The sequence below is a fragment of the Rattus norvegicus genome, chromosome 15, assembly GCF_036323735.1.
Source record: "Rattus norvegicus strain BN/NHsdMcwi chromosome 15, GRCr8, whole genome shotgun sequence".
Classification (NCBI taxonomy): Eukaryota; Metazoa; Chordata; class Mammalia; order Rodentia; family Muridae; genus Rattus; species Rattus norvegicus.
This window is the reverse complement of record NC_086033.1, coordinates 85210135-85228874: the sequence shown is the minus strand read 5'-3', so window position 1 is coordinate 85228874 and position 18740 is coordinate 85210135. Positions and strand designations below refer to the sequence as shown.

Below are 18740 nucleotides of genomic sequence, written 5' to 3'. Positions count from 1 at the left end.
CTGAAGTACAGATGAGGCAGGTCTGTCTGCGATCCCTACTCAGAATGTAATTTCATGCCTATGTGGCTTTCAATGCAGGGCCTTATTTTATTCAAACTGCCAACTGGCCCTGCTACTTGAAGCAGTGGTGTGAAGGGTAACTATAGTGAAGATGGCAGATCAGCCTGGGACTCTGGAAACTCAGAAGTAGGGAATTGCTCCTGTCACCTCTTCTGGCACATCCATTGTCCTGGGAAGAATGAGCAGGGGGCTAGTGAAGTCAGTCAGCTATGGAGCCCCAGAGGGGCTGAGCTGCAGCTATCAAGTATACGAATACATCCAGTTCAGCTCAGCATCACAGCGTGGCTGGAGACAACTATATCTGGCCAATGGTGTAACCCTGGTTACCAGCAGGGACGCCACGGTGCTTCAACAACATGAATAAATGGCTTGGGGGCACAGAAATCTAAAGTCATGACTGTAAAGAGCCTGGTAGTTTGACAGAAGATATTGGCAGCCCATGAGTTTAACTGAAGAGCTCGTCTCTTAGAGTACGGGGAAAAGGGTTTATTTCCTGAGGAGCTTTGAAGACTTGGAACAACAGAAAGGCCAAGGGCTTTGCTCTCTGCCTAGTGCCAGGTCGGGTGTATGCCAGCAGGCACCTGGGCCCCAGCTGAGGCCAGGGAAGGAATTAAAGACCTCCATCTCATCCAAAAATAAGCTTTTGCATGCAATGTGCAGGGCATTGAACAACTGTGGGTTTTTTTCCTGAGCATTTGCTTTCTAGTTCATGTCAGTACCTGTGATCTCGGAAGGGAGTTTCAAAGGTAGAATTCACACAAGGAGTAAAGGGAGCTGCAAGGAGGGGAGAGTGATGCACAGAAGTCAAGTCAATAGATTACGGGGGGGGTTGGAGACTTACAGCGGAAGGAAATACCCCCTGCGTTCGCACCATGCATGCTCGCTCTCTCTCTCTCTCTCTCTCTCTCTCTCTATCTCTATCTCTATCTCTATCTCTGTGTGTGTGTCTGTGTGTCTGTCTGTCTGTGTGTGTGTGTGTGTATGTGTGTCTGTGTCTGTGTGTCTATTTTTATAGACTTTTTTCCTTTTATTAAATGGATAAAAGTTTCACTTGCAGCATAAAGACAGTCTACAAGGGCGATCGCAGTTGAAACTAATTTTGGATTTCCAGACTGGAAGTTCTAGAACCTGTCAATCTGTACACTGTTTCCCAGATTGTTTCCAAGCCATCTTCTGCATGCACTTCCAGTGCCTTCTCTAGAAACTACTTTTTCAAACCACTTCTGCTGTTTGGAATGATTCTGCTGTTGCTGCTGGAGACCTCTGCTCCAAACTCTTTGCTGGTTATTACTGTTTCTAAAACCTGAACTTCTTTCTAACATCTTTTTTTTAATTAGGAGCTGGGGACTGAACCCAGGGCCTTTAGCTCTACCACTGAGCTAAATCCCCAACCCCCTGAACTTCTTTCTAAAACGTTCACGATCTTCACCTCCTTCCTGTCCATAGCGACTCAAAAGTCAATGGTTTATTCTCTACTCCGAGGCTTTCGAAGGCAGAGCTAGTTCTGCTTGGGGATAGTTTCTTCTCCCATGAGTACAGCTTGGTGTGAAGAACATAGCATATGTGACATCAGATCCCCAGAATCAATCAGGCAAAATACCACAGAGGCGAAGAAAGCAGGTTCAACATCCTTCGTCATCGGGGAAACGAAAATCAAGCTACTTTGAGATTTCCTCTTACACCTGTCAAAATGGTCAATAACACAAATGACAGCTCATGATGGCAAGGATATGGAAGAAGGGCAGCATCCATTGTTAGTGGAAAGGCACACTTATACAGTCACTGTGCCAATCAGTGTGGAATAAATTGGGAAACTGCAAATACATCTACCCTAAAGTCCAGCTATACCTCTCCTGGGTATATACCCAAAGGACTCACTTGCTCAACCCTGTTTATTGCTGCTCTATTCCTAAGAGTCAGAAACTGGGAAAAGCCTACATGTCCACCAAAGGAAGAATGGATAGTGAAATTCTGGTTCATTTACACAATGAAATGTTACAATCTGCTAAAATAAAAAAAAATGAAATCATGAAATTCTCAGGTCAATGAATGGACCTAGAAAAAAAGTCATCCTGAGTGGGTAACTGAGACGCAAAAGGACAAATGTGCTATATCTCTTATACATAGGAATCAGCCTTTAAGCCTTCAGTAGCCATGGCAACCACATAGGTTATAACCACAGAGGTTAGGTACATAGTAAGGAACTGAGTGGAAAGGAAGGAACTCCTACGGTGTATGAAATATATAGAATATGTAGTTATGCATAGACAAGGAGGTAGGTGGGAGGAAAATAGGGGTAAGGGAAGAAATACAGGGGGATAGACAGCACTAAGGACAATATGAAAACCTACTACAGTATAAGCCCGTTTAAAATATATACGTATATGGTTCTTTTTTTTTTTTTTGGTTCTTTTTTTTCGGAGCTAGGAACTGAACCCAGGGCCTTGCGCTTCCTAGGTAAGCGCTCTACCACTGAGCTAAATCCCCAGCATCCCTAGCTCCGAAAAAAAAAAGAACCAAAAAAAAAAATAAAATATATATGTATATGAACGAAATCTAAATGGAATCACCAAGTAATGGGAACACAAAGCTCCAAGTAAACCTTCCTCACCACCAGCTTAAACCGCCAGTGTCGGGAATAGATTACACCTAATTGAGTTGCTGGCCAAAGGGACCCTAGGAAACCCCAAAACCACACAGGCTGTTGACAAGACTATTGGTGGCTCAGTGCAAAGTGATGGTAAGGGCCCATTAATGAAGATAACACCTACAACTTTCCCTGAACATGGAGTTTGAACTAGAACCTAACCAGAGCCTTCCTCTTACTGACCAGAGTGTCCACGCTACCAGCGGAGAGCCCTGCAATCTACAACGGTGATGCGTTTGCAAGATGTGCCGGTATAATAGTGGCACAAAAGTGGGGGAAGTAAACAAACCACTATTTAGTTGGATTTTTGGTCCACTTCTGAGACAGATGACGCTTCTTGGGTGACCAAGAGTTGAAGACTAGGTAGGTCATGGACTTAGGGGAAAACAGAACCAAATATTATTGTTCCCCTAAAAGAAATGCAGCAACAGAATGACTCCTAAGGACATTCTGCTACACTCACAGATCAGTGTCTTGCTCAACTATCATCAGAGAAACTTTCTCCTGCAGTAGGTGGAAACAAATACAGAGACTCACAAATGGACAAGGTCAGAGAGTGAGAGATCTTTGACACTCAGTCCTAAATAGGATGTCTTCATCGGCCCTCTCCCCTCTGGGCTGAGGGACCTATGTGGAAGAGGAGGCAGTAAGGTCCTAAGATCTAGTCAGGGTAGAAAACAGCAAGGAAACACTGCCCTCTGGACACAAGAGGACTGGTAAACAGATGACTCCCAGAGACTGTGTGACAGCATGAACAGGGACTGAGCAGGACTGTTTAAGTCGAATGGACCCCAACACTGAAATGGGAGCTGGACTCAAGCTTTCATCACTAATTCTTCTCTCGAAGAATGAATTAGTTTTATCCAATGGAGTCTCAATTGGTATATAAACCACACTTGAAGGAGACCCCACGCCTAGGAGTAGATGGCCAACACAGAATGAACTCAATGGTGGTTTTGGAGAAGTTTTGACTCACACTTTTGTTTAAGAGTACTCTGTTTGGGCATTGTTTTACCTTACAGATTTTTCACTTATACATTATGGTTTCCAGTTTTGTGGTTTTATGGGTGTGTGTATGTGTGTGTGTGTGTGTGTGTGTGTGTGTGTGTGTGTTTCTCGTGCTTTTCCTTGCTTGTTGCCCCTTTGTTTGCTTTAGTTTTAGTAGTAGTAGTAGTAGTAGTAGTAGTAGTAGTAGTAGTAGTAGTAGTAGTATTAGACTGTTTGTTTCTAAAGGGAAGGAGAGAAAGCATGGAGTTAGACCAGTATAGAGATAGAGGAGATGAGGGAACCATGATAAGAAGATAAGAATATAATATATGGGCTTCCCCCCTGATCTCAGCTCTATCACCATCCACTGCGGTCTTACCGCCCACCATGGCCCTCCTGCAATCCGGCCACATCCTCTCCGGGATGGCTGCTGCCTCTCACCCATGCCTTGCAGCTGCAGCCTCTGCCAGAGCCAGCTCCTGGTGGAGTGGATCCATGTTGAAATGAGACTTCCAGATCCCATCCTGGAAGTTACCAAAACCTTCGAGAGAGACACCCACAGCAAGATGAACCTGGGAGTTGGTGCCAACCGGGATGGTAACGGACAGCCTTACATGCTCCCCAGTGTCTGGAAGGCAGAAGCCCAGATTGCTGCAAAAAGTTTGGACAACGAATACCAGCCCATTGGGGGACTGGCTGAATTTTGTAAGGCTTTTCAAAACTGGCCCTAGGCTAGAACAACGAAGTGTTGAAAAGCGGCTGGTTTGTTACTGTGCAGACCATTTCCGCGACTGGAGCCTTAAGGATCGGAGTCAGTTTTCTGCAAAGATTTTTTAAGTTCAGCTGAGATGTCTTTCTGCCCAAACCATCCTGAGGAAATCACATGGCCATCTTCAGGGATGCTGGCATGCAGCTACACGGTTATCGATACTATAACCCCAAGACTTGCGGCTTTGATTTCTCCAGAGCCTTTGAAGACATATGACAAATCCCAAAGCAGAGTGTTCTCCTCCTACATGCCTGCGCTCCCAACCCCACGGGTGTGGACCCGCGCGTCCAGAGCAGTGGAAGGAAATGGAGTTCGTGGTGAAGAAAAAGAATCCATTCTTTGACATGGCCTACCAAGGCTTTGCCAGCAGTGATGGTGAGAAGGATTCCAGGGCCATGCAGCACTTCATTGAGCAAGGCATCAGTGTCTGCCTCTGCCAATCGTAGCCAAGAACATGGGCCTGTACGGTGAGCGTGTGGGAGCCTTCACCGTGGTCTGCAAAGAAGCAGAAGAAGCCAAAGGGGTGGAGTCATAACTGAAGATCCTGATCAGTCCCTTGTTTTCCAACCCTCCTCTCAATGGAGCCCGGATTCCCGCAAGAGGTGGAAGACGTGGCTGACCACATCATCATCATCTGCCTGAGGGCCCAGTTGGTCTCCAACCTGAAGAAAGAGGGCTCTGCCCACAACTGGTGCGCTCATCACCAACCAGATTGGCACGTTCTGGTTCACCGACCTAAAGCCTGAGCAAAGGGAGCAGCTGACCAAAGAGTTCTCGGTCTACATGACAAAGGATGGCCGAATCTCCATGGTAGGGGTCACCCTGGCAATGTGGGCTACCTTGCCCATGCCATTCACCAGGTCACCAAGTAATTACCAGGTGCAAGGACTCAGAGACCACTTTCCCTTCAGCCTTTGCTCTTGTGAGAGTCACGTAAGGGTGAGGGAGGGCAGATATTGGTGAGTAGATGCTGTTTTCAACTACGGTGAATAATGCTCGGTGACTGGACGCGCTCTTTGGAAAAGAGGTAGGGCAGAGGCTTCCACGGACAATATCTGGCACTTCATCGGCTCTAAACCAAACTCTCCCGCATCCTTTTGTCTCTTGCTTTCCTTGAAAGTTTACACATGCAAGAAAACCACAGCACTCAAAACCTGTCAGTCATGGCATCAGAATAGGTCAGAAGCTTTACCGGAAGCCTCAGATGGTGTCAGGGTCTCCCCTGTAGACCCTGGTAGAGCCTCTCATTAGAGACTGTCAGAGAAAAATAACTAGTTCTGTCATTAACAGTTGTCTGCGAGTTTGCCCTCCCGCTGTGGAACAACTGTGTCAGCAGACCACATTACAGAAATTATGCTTTACAAAAAACAACAGTTCTGCTGCCACACCAACAGGGAGAGTAGAAGATGTAATGTCGTGTCCACCTGCCTCTTCTTGTCACTGCCGTTCTGTAGCCTAGAGTTTCACCCCATTCTACTGCTTGGTTGACCGTCAACCTCATCCTATCAGGAGTTATCTAAGAAGGAAGAACATAGCTTTTCTGTGCATGCCATAGCCTCCTCTCTAGCAAAGAGCCGGGGAGAGCGGAACCCTGCCCTTGATTTCAGTGTCCTCTTCAGCGACTGATTGTCTCCTACAGGATGGGGCCTCTGCCCAGTTAGACCTCTTCATTCATCCTGGCTACACAGCCTGTCTCTTTACCTGAGTCAGACATGCGGGGTACGATGGAAGGAGATATTTTGGGGGTTGTGTGCTGCCAACCCGACTCAGACTCTGCCCTTGGGAAAGATGACCACCATCTGCTCTAATCACGTAGATGTACTACTACCTGCTTTTCTCTGCTACAATAAAATTACTATAGAGCCCCCAAAACAGAAAATAGTATATGAAAAAATTATTTTCAATAAATAAATAAACATTCAGAATCAAATGTTGAAAGGAAGGAAGGAAGGGAAAAGGGAAGGAAAGAAGGGAGGAAGGAAGGAAAGAAAAGAAAAGAAAAGAAAAAAGAAGAGACCTAGAAGTTCATGATCCTATCAATCTCCCATTTCTCTAGTTGCATGGTGACAGTACCTTATTATTTTCTGTTCCTCCAGTTATTTATTTGCAAGAATAGCAAAAATACATATACATGGATGTTGATGAGGTGGACTCTCGACCTTCTTGTAAAAATTCAATGAGTTAATATGATGGAATATAAGATCCTACAACCAGGTACACAGAAGTGCTCAATATTGCCGCCCTTTACCGTTGGCACACCGGCTTTGCAACATGCAAATTGTTCCAATCTATTGGATGAGGAGGCTGAGCCTCGATGTGAAGGTGTGTGAACGGGAGATGACAAAGCTATGTTTTAACCTCTGATGTCATTCCCCAGAGCTGCATTCTCACCATGACACATGCTGACTCCCAGTCCCGAGGCACAAGTAGGCATTTGTTTTAAGCCTTGATCAACTCCTGGGCATAATTCAAGTCAAGCCCACTACAGGTTCTTAAGGTCTTCCATAGAAGAAATGGGTATTTGGGTCATGACTTCTATGTGCAAGACATGGAAGGAAAGGGGGAAGTTTAAAGAATCACAAGCCAAGAAAAAAGGTACATTGACGTTTTATGGAAGAAGAAACTGTCGGTGTCCCCACAAAGGAAGCACCATGGGTGCTAGCTTTTGTTTGTTATTGCTACAATTTGTTTTCTTTGTTTTGTGTCTGAGATTTTCTGACAATTTAGAGAACTTTTCTGGTACTGACATGCCTATCTGTAACTCTACATAATACTCTAATACATTCTGTAAGAAAGAGCTTTTTTTTTTAAATTAACCTAGACTATAAATCATTCCTTTATGGTTTATGCGGAAGAGCTTTATTGAATAATAAATCCTTGCCATTCAAAGTTACTGGAATATCTGTTCCTTATACTTTTATTTTAAGTTCTTTCTTGCATTTTGTTTTCTGAGACAAGGTCTCTCTAGGAGGTTTAAGCTAATCCTGGAACTCCCAACATAGTCTAGGTTTACCTCAACTTCTCGACCTTCATGTCCCCTTCTTCCCAGTGCTGGGATTACAGGTGGGTGCCACCATACCCAGCTTGGAATAACTTGGTTTTCTTTCTTTGTTTGGGGTTTTCGTTGCTGTTTTGTTTTCTTTTCACAGTATCATCGAATTCTGTACAATGACCAAATGGAAAATTTACACATCATCAACTTCTTCTTTGCCCTCCTTCACTTTGCTAACCCATCCAGCTCATTAGCTTAGCTTTAATGTTTGCCCTCATCTCCCACACTGTACCTTTCCCCAAATTGTCATCATGGGTGAAGCTATAAGAAATGGCCCTGCCTGATACCAACAGTGAGGGCATTGCCACTTCACAAAAGTAAAGGCCACTGTGGGTCAGTCTATCCACCTGCAGCATGTACTTGGTGACCAGCAAAGGTCACACCCACTGTCTCCTATCATGACATTCATGTTTATCCTGTTTCCAAACATGCCACTGCACAGAATGTAAGTATTAAGGCACTTATAGGTCATTTCTCTCTCCTTCTCTCTTTTTCCCTTGGCCCAGGTGTTCTCCAAGCTTAGACCACCTCTGTTGTGATCTTCAGACATCTTCATGCATTTGCTTTTGGGTAAATACGTCAACCCATCACAATTATTTTCCCTACATTTTAACTCGTTTCCTGATTTGCTTGTTGAGTCTTTCCTAATTTTCCCTTTTAAAAATTATTTATTGCATATTTTAATAGGTCATTAGATTTTTAGACCTGTATGACCTAGGTATCCGATACTTTCTATATTTTGACATTTCTTTAGTAGTATTAATGTATGTTGAATCGAAGTTCCCTACATTAGGACATGTGCAAAAATATTGGCTTTTCAATAAGCAAACAATATTTTGTCTAGATATGGAAATTTTAAGCTCTGGCCTCCTATTTTCTGTAGAAAAGTCTGTGTCTACACATGATTCTTTACTAGAATCTTTCTTGAAATTTGTTTTTATCGTTCTCAGTTACAATTACCTGGGGGGAAAGGCCTCTAAACCTATACATTCCATTATCTTCCTATACATAAAACATTCTAAATATCTCTCTGAGTCATTATCTCTGTCTGCAGGATGGACATTACATATATCCTTTTACCTGTCTGTCCTTTTTTCCCTCTAGCATTTTAATGTTTTACTTTCTGTTTCCATTGCCACATTTGCTTTGCTTCTAGGCTTCCTATCAGTGTCAACTTTCTGCTGCATAGACAAGAGTTTATCCTTCAGTCCTGTCACAGTTCTATTTATTATTTATTTCCCTGTCGTGAACTCTGCCAAGTCACGATTCCCCTCTTTTTATTCAACTCTGCATATGTATTTCTGCTTCCACTTAGAGCCATCTTAGCACAAAATATGGCTGACTCATTTCTAAATGAAGAATGAAATACCTCTGACATTTTCACCCACAACATACAGCTGGTACTTAAAAGTAAAGTCTTTTACCATTTCTAGTAGAGACTCTGTGTGTGTGTGTGTGTGTGTGTGTGTGTGTGTGTGTGTGTGTGTGTGTGTTGCTTTTGTCCTTGTTTTAATTTCATCTTAAACTTGCATCCCTAAGCGAGGTGCATTTTTCATGAATGAGTGATAGGTAAGTCATGTAACAAAGAACTCAGTCCAGAAACTTGAACGTTGTGGATTTTCCAAGTGTTCATAACTGTCCCTCTGAGTTTCCTGATAATTTCCTTTTCTCCAGGTATATTGGCCAATTCTAGGGATGTGTATCATAGAGCGACTCCTGAAGCTCCACCACCGTCTCAACAGGGACAGGGTTTTCTGCAAATTGCCTTCTCAAAAAAGTCTTCATTTAGATTTCTTCTCAATTCTCAGAACAAAATCCTGTGAGGAAATGTCCATGGCCAGTCCTGTACCCCATTCTCAGTTTCCACACAAGGACCTGGGTTGTGTTCCTCTAAATGGTCCCCCCTTGAAGCCCTTGGCCCTGCCAAGGCAGGACACCCAGTGAATGGGATTGTTGGGGGGAGGGTGGTAATGGGGGGAGGATGGAGAGGGGAACACCCATAGAGAAGGGAAGGGGGAGGGGCTGGGGGATGTTGGCCTGGAAACCAGGAAAGGGAATAACATTTGAAATGTAAATAAGAACACCCAATTTAATAAAGATGGAGAAAAAAAAAGTCCCTCTTAATTTAATTTTTGAGGCTTTCTTATATGCATACAGTATTTATGTCATGACTGTGCCCTTCTACTCCATCTCAAATTATTGCCTGCTGAGTCCATTTAGGTATATGTGTTTTAGGGTGACAACTTGGGACTGGATATCCTATCAGCGGGTTCCTCCGATACAACCCTGGCGCTTAAGGCTCAGCAAGCATCACAGAGGAGGTGACAGAAAGATGACAAAAGCCAGAAACCAGGGTGTGTGCTGTGAGACAGCATAACAATAAAGGAACTACCATCATGAGCTACCGCTGATTTAGTAAGAGCTACACGACAACATCAGGTGACATGCAAATGTAGGCGGGGTGATCACACAAGGCTCCACTCAAAGTATTCCTTTTAAAAAGAGAGAGAAAAAAAAAAAAACCCTCCACCATTTTCTGGAATTTATCTAAACGAACATTTTTTTTTTTATTCCTGCCGCACCTGGGTTTGACTGCTGCCATAGTAACCAGTGTTTTACCTACTGAATAGCTTGTACTTCATAATATCCCAACCCCACACAGACAGAATCACACTGTCACTCCTCATTTTTGTTGTTGTTGCTAAGGCATGGGTCAGAAGGAGCAATGGGAAATATGCCAGATCTATGTCCCCCTCTTCGAGATGGAATACAGGATCCTCCAAAGAAGACTGGTTTTGTGATGGCATTTGGAGAGGAATTAAAAAGGAGGGGGTGAGGAGAAAAGAAAGTCAACTTCCCAGGACAAAAAATCTGTTCTTTATAAAGAAACTCGTAGTCCTCAATGATTTCATGGGATCTGCTTTTCGCTCTCCCTACCATTTCCATCAGGAAATTCAGGCCTCCTGTCATGGTTGACACCACTTGATGTGAAACAGGTCATTTTACTCCAGTCTCATAGATTTAATTTTGCCACAAATGCTCTAAATCAATCACAACAGGCATAATTTCAAGTGGTCTTATAATAACAAAGAGGCAATGAGTTGCCCTGGCCTATGAATAAATACTTTCTTTATTTTTAAGTGAAGTTAAAAACGTGAAAGCATGGAAAGAAACCGCTCGTGTCCAAGGTAGCATTTTTATTTGTTTGTTGGCAGCAGAAAGACTAGTGAGAAGTGAAGAGTCTTCACTCTTGAAAGCATCGCAGAATCTGATGTCACATTTGACATTAAAGTTAATTGTGGACAAACTGAAGCTCCTGACAGATTCTCTGCAGCCAATAATTTAGTAAAAGTGCTCTGCTTCAAAAAAAACCCCAAGAATGTCAGCTAAAGGTCTTTTGCTGGGGCCTTAAAATGCCCCCTTTGTGTAGCAGGATGTAAAACTCTTGCCTCCGTCAAAAACGGAAAAATCAAATGCTCGCACTAAGTGCCCTCACTCTGCCAAATGAAGGGGAAGACGTCTTCTGCAGAACTTACAGAGCAAAGAAGAATTTTCCAAGGATCTGCTCATCAGCCATTCTGAGGCTGTGAAAGGATTAAGCTAGAGGTTGGAAAGAGTGAAATGGCTGCGAAGTTAGAGAGCAGTTTAATATTCCTCTCCCCTCAGTCATGTGAATGAGGATGGTCACCATTGGCTCATTGAATATTTTGTCCCCGGGTGCTAGGGTTACCTGGGTGCTGTGTAGAACTGTTTAGGAAGGACTAGGAGGTAGAGCCTTGTTGAAGAAGGGAGGTCACAGGTTTCAAAAGCCCACATAATATTCTCTCTCTCTCTCTCTCTCTCTCTCTCTGCCTTCTACTTGGTAATAAGAACATAAGCTCTCATATTGCAGTGCCTCCATACCTACCTGGTGTCAACTTCCCCATCCTTTTTGGTGTTCGTGCACTCACCCTCTAAAACTGTAGCCTTCAATAAGAAATTTTTTTCTATAAATTGTCTAGGTCATGGTGTTTCAGCACAATAGAAGAGTAACTAAGATACTCCCCAACCGAGAAGGGAAGAGGTAGACAAAGTAAACTGCTAAGGAAGCTTGACCTTAACCACAGGATATGTGTAAGAATGACATCAGAATTATATCTAAAACAAGGTTAAGCCGAAGCTGAAGCCCATGGCAAAAACAAAGGGGAGAGAAGAATAATAACAACAACAACAACACTTTAAATAAATCTTTATTAGGTGCACACTAGCCTTCTTCACAGGGTAGGCATCCATCACTGTCTGCTCTCATGACGGGTATTGCTTATGGGAAGAAAGTCGGCCTTGGGTGGGGGGGGGGGGGGGCTGGAGAGATGGCTCAGTGGTTAAGAGCACTGACTGCTCTTCCAGAGGTCCTGAGTTCAAATCCAAGCAACCACATGGTGGCTCACAACCATCTGTAATGAGACCTGATGCCCTCTTCTGGTGTGTCTGAAGACAGCTACAGTGTACTTATGTAATATAATAAATAAATAAATTAAAAAGAAAAACGAAAGTCGGTCTGGGTCTTTAAGGGTGTAGATTTTGCATAGGAGATTCCACTGAGGGTTTCATGGGATCTCAAAGGTGCAGATTAGGGATATGGGGAGACAGCTCAACCAATAAAACTATTACTGTGCAAAAATGGAGACCTAAGTTTGGATCCTCAGCACCCAAGTAAAAACTTGGCATGGAAACAAGTTCCCGTGGTCCCAGCATAGGAGAAGCGGTGCTGGCTAAGCAGTCTAGATGAATTTGTGAGCTCCAGGTTCAGGGCGAGACTGGATCTCGAAATGTGAGGTAGAGAGCAACTGAGAAAGATCCCCACCATTAACCTATGGTTTTCACAAGCATGTGCACCCTAACCCATACACAAGCACACACACGCGCGCGCGCGCGCACACACACACACGCGCGCGCGTGCGCACACACAAAGACAGACAGACAGAGAAACATGCAGAAAGAGAGAGAGACAGAGAGTGCAGGGAGCAATTAACATTCCCGCAACTGAGATTCAATACAAGAAACCTATAATTGTCAGACTCGAGGAGAACATCTGTGGAAATCGTCTAGAGATTGCACTGTAGATACCCATCGTGCTTTACAGTTGCCTCTGTTGGCAGAGTTAGTGAAGCATCCCTGTGATGACTGCGGGGCCAGTGGACATTTCATTACCCATGACTACGTGAAACACACCACGCCAGAAGGTGGCTGAAGCTTCAGTTACAGAACTCAAGCACCCACAGTGGTTTCCTGCTTGCACAGTATATTTTATCCACCCAACATGTCTGTTATATTACTATTTTAGAGAGATTATCAGAGATATGGCTCAAGAAAGAATGTTTGTGGGCCCCTTTAGGAATAGTGGAATGATAAGTGATAAAATCTGGAGGAATAAATAATAATAATAGTAATAATAATAATAATAATAACAATAATAAAGGAGTAAAGTTAGAGTGAGTTGGTATGGGGAGCCTTAGTGTATTAGCTAATTTTCTATTGCTGTCATAATACCATGACCGGAAGCAACTTTAGAAGGAAGTGATTATCTAGATTAACAATTCTAGACTGATTGGAGCCCACTATGGCAGGCGTAGCTACAGAAACAGAAAGCTGAGAGATTGTGTCTTCTGCTACAAGCATGAAGTAGAGAGAGAAAACTAGAAATAGAGAAATGTTATGGAATCTCAAATCTACCCCAGTGATACACCCCTTTCAGCAAAGCCCCACATCCTAAACCTCCCCAAACAGTGTCACCAACAGGGGACCAAATACTCAAATACTAAACCCTATGGGGACCGTATCTTACTCAAACCATCACTCTGGGTTTGGAATCAGTCCAACTCGGTTCCTCGTTACCATGATTGCAGTCATTTCACCTTTCAAAACCCTTGTCCATTACCAGCAAAACCAAATTTCGACCCGTCCTCTCACAGAGACAAACATGAAAGCATACGTATACTCTATACATGTTAGTTTTATTCACAGGAAATTGGCTTGAGGACCACCTGATTCAGAAGAACAAAGGCTGGGTTCCAAGTAGCGATACGGAGTCCATCCCCAACCCTTCTTCAAGCCCCGATAATAACAGTGGCAACCCCTAGTCACTCATGGTCTGCCATATGACAAGAAGTATGTGGGAGTTTTTCTCTTACCCAACAAGTTTGAACTCCGGGCATTAACTTCCTTACCAGACCCAGTCTTTTGTCTGTAAAGTCAACCGTCAGCCATGTTTGCATTGCACCAACCATGGTCACCATGGGCAAGCACCATTTCTTTTTTTCCACCATCTTTATTAACTTGGGTATTTATTTACATTTCAATTGTTATTCCCTTTCCCGGTTTTCAGGCCAACATCCCCCTAACCCCTTACCCTCCCCTTCTATATGGGTGTTCCCCTCCCCATCCTTCCCCCATTACCGCCCTCTCCCCAACAATCACATTCACTGGGGGTTCAGTCTTGGCAGGACCCAGGGCTTCCCCTTCCACTGGTGCTCTTACTAGGATATTCATTGCTACCTATGAGGTCAGAGTCCAGGGTCAGTCCATGTATAGTCTTTAGGTAGTGGCTTAGTCCCTGGAAGCTCTGGTTGCTTGGCATTGTTGTTCATATGGGGGCAAGCACCATTTCTAATTGCTTCAGAATTTTCCTTTATAAAATCAAGATTTCAAAGCACATAGTAATTATTATTAGTCTTTCTTACCCAAACACGCACAATTACAACATTTTTTTCTAGTCTTAGTTCATTTTAGTGCATAAAGCAGCCTAGTGTGACTCTCAGTCCCTATCACTCAGACATGTGATGTTCTACTAGTGCATTTTTTTTATTCCTATCAGGAAAACCTTCATCCTACATGGTGGTTTTATTTTCCTCGAATCAGTCACGTGGGCCTTGCCCCTCATTTTCTCTTCCCACCCATCTGCTCCTCAGTGTGTCACCTGGCTTGGTGCAGGCTGAGGGAATGGAGTCTATATTGTATGAGTTGTTCAGCTGACACTGAAGTACCCCTGTCCACTGAGACCATCTCAATAACCTTATGGCAACTCCAGTTTTGCACAGAGCAGTTCACATTGCAGACACTTAAATACTGCTTTTCATCATAATCCAAGTCAGTTTGCCATTGTAGCTGCGGAGTGTGTCTGGGAACTGACTGCAAAAAAGGGGTGAGGCTGTATCTTTGTATCTTCACGTCTTCACTGATGGGGGGTGGGGGTGGAGAGATGTCGAATTGAAGAACACAGCTGCCCTGAAACACACACACACACACACACACACACACACACACACACACACACACACAGCATGCAGTAGCGAAGAGGCCAGCCTTTGAAATAATGACAGGTCACTCCACAAGCCCTGGTGGACTGAGGACATGATGGAATAAGCATATCAAAGGAATTATCAAAGGAGCATTTCTCCCACCTCCCTGACTCGCTGATCATCACTGAACTCAGTGACAGATGGACCAGGGCCAACTGCACCATATCTGTGTGGAAATAGAAGAAATACAGAGTACTGAGGCCAGGGAAGTGAGTGTGTGATAGGCTTGGGGAGAGCAAGGAGATGCTCTCACATGTTTAGGCTGTTTGTAGAGACATGGGGAAGAACTACCTGGCTCCTTAAGGCAGATGTCTATCCCAGGCAGCCTAGGGAATCAAAGGAAACCTAAATTGCCAGGGTTTCCTGGCCCAAAGAGTTCTTGGCTGACTTGGTTGTAAGCACTTCCTTGTTTCTCCCTTCGCATATCAGCCACCACACCTCAGAAGCCAATATGTCACAAGGGGTCCATTTCTCACAACCCTGGGAGACCTTAAGTGAGAGAATGTCAAGGGCATTTTGAACCAGAAAATTATCTGGCTGAAATGCAAATTTTCTAAGGCTGTCTGCCTCCCACAGAACTTCCCTCGATCTGTATTTCCACGTTGACCCCATTTCAATCTTTTGAATTTAAAACTAATGCAGCATCACTCTTCCCTGGATGATTGAAGATTGCAAACTCTGAAATGTAATCGTATGCAAAATGTTAGCAGGGCAAAAGATCAAGGGCGGATGTAAGACAATTTGACACACGCTGAGGCCAAGTCAGAAAGGCCAGGGCAGAAAATAAATTGCAACCAGCGAGGGCACGGAGGAGCAGCAGGACCAGGCTTTATAAATGCATTAGCAGAGAAAGAACAGGGTAGACCAGGCAATTGTTGTGGTAGGAAGGGAAAGAGAATAAGAAGTAACAGAAGAATAGATATTAAGTGTCTCTACCTTTATGACATATATATCAGGTACAATAAAAAGTAAAACGATGAATTGACAATCCAAAGCTGAATTCTGACTGCACTTGAAGAAGGAATGAAAGTCAGCCTCATTAGAAAGAACTTTACCAACAGCCTATTGGGCATTGCTTGTGTTGGGGGGGGGGGGAGGGAGGACTCAAGGTCATGGCAAACTAAATCCATACAGAATTCATCCTGTTTTCATCAAAAATAGTCCTTTGTCGTTGCCCATGACAGTGACATTCGTTGTCTCAGATCTTCCACGTTCTCCTCACGTCTTCTCATCTTTCTGGGTTATTGTCACCGACGTGAGTTCTCCGCTCCACCACTCATTAAAATCCCATTCCTCTCTCTGTGTCTAAGGCATCCTTCCAATCTCATCTCACAATTCAACCCGAGTGGCCTCAAAAGTTACTTCTCAAGTTCAACTCATTGTTGCAGTTCCTTTCCACAACCACAAAGGTTCAGAGTTTTCTGTCATCTCTGTCCGCCATGACACTGCGGCTGCATCTATATGATGTCTACCCTCAGTTCAGTGTTGGTTCCCAAAGTTCCCCGTTCCTTCCTCTATAGAAATCCTGGATAATCCTGGTGATCCTGGATAATACCTGAGGTGACACAAACACCGTCTATGAGATGCTTAGAGGCAGGCCCAGCGCTTCTGTCAGTACAGGTGTCTGAGTTCTGATTTGCATCCACCTTTGAACACCTTAAATTCTGGAAGCAGAGTTTAAAAGAGAGATTAGAGAGAAATTAAGAAGTACTGAAAGACCAGGACAGAGCTTGGACCATTTTGCATGTTTTTCTTACAAGTTAATTATCTTTAAGTTATAGAAGACAAACCTAGATTCTCAGAGACTTAGCAAAGACTTATTTTTCTCTCATGCCAGAGCTGAACACGAATGCTTGCCTAGAGGAAAGACTAGAGCCAGGAGAGCATGAAGGCCATAGGACCTAGGCCCCCAGACCTCTTGCATCTTTTGGAGTGGTACCTTTTCTGTTTTGTTTTGTTTATTTTTGAGATTGTAATTTGATTACAATATTTCTCCCTTCCCTTTCCTCCCTCCAACCTCCGCGCTCCATATACCTCTGCCCATTCCTTCAAATTCATGGCCTCTTTTTTTCATTAATTGTTATTGCATGTGTATGTGTATTTATAGAGTGAAATATGTTTAGATATAACGTGTTGAAAACATATAATGTTACTTCTACATATGTTTTCAGGGCTTAGTATTTAATGCTAGAAAACCAATTGATGTCCTTGTCCCTGGGGAGGACCATCTTTATCTGGTTGCCTGTAGTTCCCTTTGTAGGAGGAAATGAAGCCACAAAGAGATGACACTGAAAACTCAGTACAGACTTATCCACCAGGGTCAAACTTTGGGAATCTTATGCCAGGGGGTTCATTGCCAGCACATTTAAAAAACAGTGCAATTTGGGGGAAAGTTTCCTGATATAACACAATCTTCAGTACACAAGGAAGCACAATGACATCAAATCTCAACTCAAAGTACATGTTAGTTCTTCCAAGAAGATGAGTTCTCAGGATAGTCTGCCTGTATTAGCTTAAGGGCCTAAGGGAGGATCGGGCTCGTCTTGGTCATATAGATAGTGTAGAGGTCGTTTTGGCTATTAGTCACCTCCAGACCTAGTTGGAAGACTTTGATCCAAAAGTAAAGCAGATCACCAGGCTACTAATCATCTCCAATTTCAAGCTCTTTGAATGGAAAAGCAGGTTATATATCTGTCTGAATGGTAATTTGTACAGGTATGGCCCCCCATACACTCATGGGTTTGAATGCTTAACCGATAGGAAATTACACTATTAAGAGGTGTGGCCTTGTTGGAATGGGTGTGGCCTTGTTGAAGAACATGTGTCATTCTAGGGGAGGCCACTGAAGCTATGCTCAGTGTACACAGTTTCTCCTTGCTGCCTGCTGATCAAGAGGTAGAACTCCTAGTTCCTTCTCCAGCGCCGTGTCTGCCCGCATGCTGCCACGTTTCCTGCCATATTGATAATGTTCTAAACCTCTGAACCATAAACCATCCCCAATTAAACGACACCCTTTCTAAGACTTGCTGTGGCTATGGTGTCTCTTCACAGCAGTAAAATCCAAACTAAGAAAATATTATGCTCACACCAATCAATACAGAAACCACGTATTCACCAGTAAATTCAAAGACTTGTAATTAAATTCACTCAGCAAATATCCGTAGAGTACTATATTAGTTATTTGTGTACTTGCTATGAATATACACACATATACATATACATGTATGTATATACCTATACACATATAACACACACACACACACACACACACACACACACACATGTCCTGCAAAACAAGTGCCCTGTGGGTGACAGGTTTTCTGACAGCTTGAAATAGAACCTGGCCTCCTTAGACCACAGCTATTTATTGCCTCTGAGTGACTTAGTGACTATGCTAAACTGCCTTCCTAGGCAGGTGTTTCGGAGCAGGGGTCTCCTTCTGCACGGTTCTCAGTTCAGATTTTTCCCTTCACAAAAGCTTGCGTTTTCATGGGTTTGTGTGAGACACTGTCGTCAAGGACCCTTTCCTACAGTCCTGATCCATAGAGTGAGGTTTCTTGGAATACTGTCTACGTTTTCTTCATCTGCAATTTTAAACACTCTCACACAACTCTTCTCTTTATATTTTCCTTGCCTTTTTAATCTCTCGATGTCGATCTGTCTAAGAGCAGTGAGTAGCAGCAGCACCGTGGTGGGAATTTTTCGTCACCAAAGGATTCAGTCTGTTACCTCAGTTCAGCACCATTCCAGTCCTGAAAAATGTGGACAGAGGTCACTGATGGAGTCCTTGTTCTCTGATCTTGAGGAGCTGGACTTCCCCTGTCCAGATTCTGTTGCTATTCCGGCCTGCTAAACCCTCCACCAGAATGGCCAGCTAAGCTTTGTTTG

The 18740-nt window shown here is 43.7% G+C and overlaps 1 pseudogene; it reads left to right on the top strand.

Moving 5' to 3' along the window:
* The first annotated feature begins 4081 nt into the window (after positions 1-4081).
* On the top strand, positions 4082-5335 carry Got2-ps4 (glutamic-oxaloacetic transaminase 2, pseudogene 4; annotated as a pseudogene).
* Positions 5336-18740: the final 13405 nt, after the last annotated feature.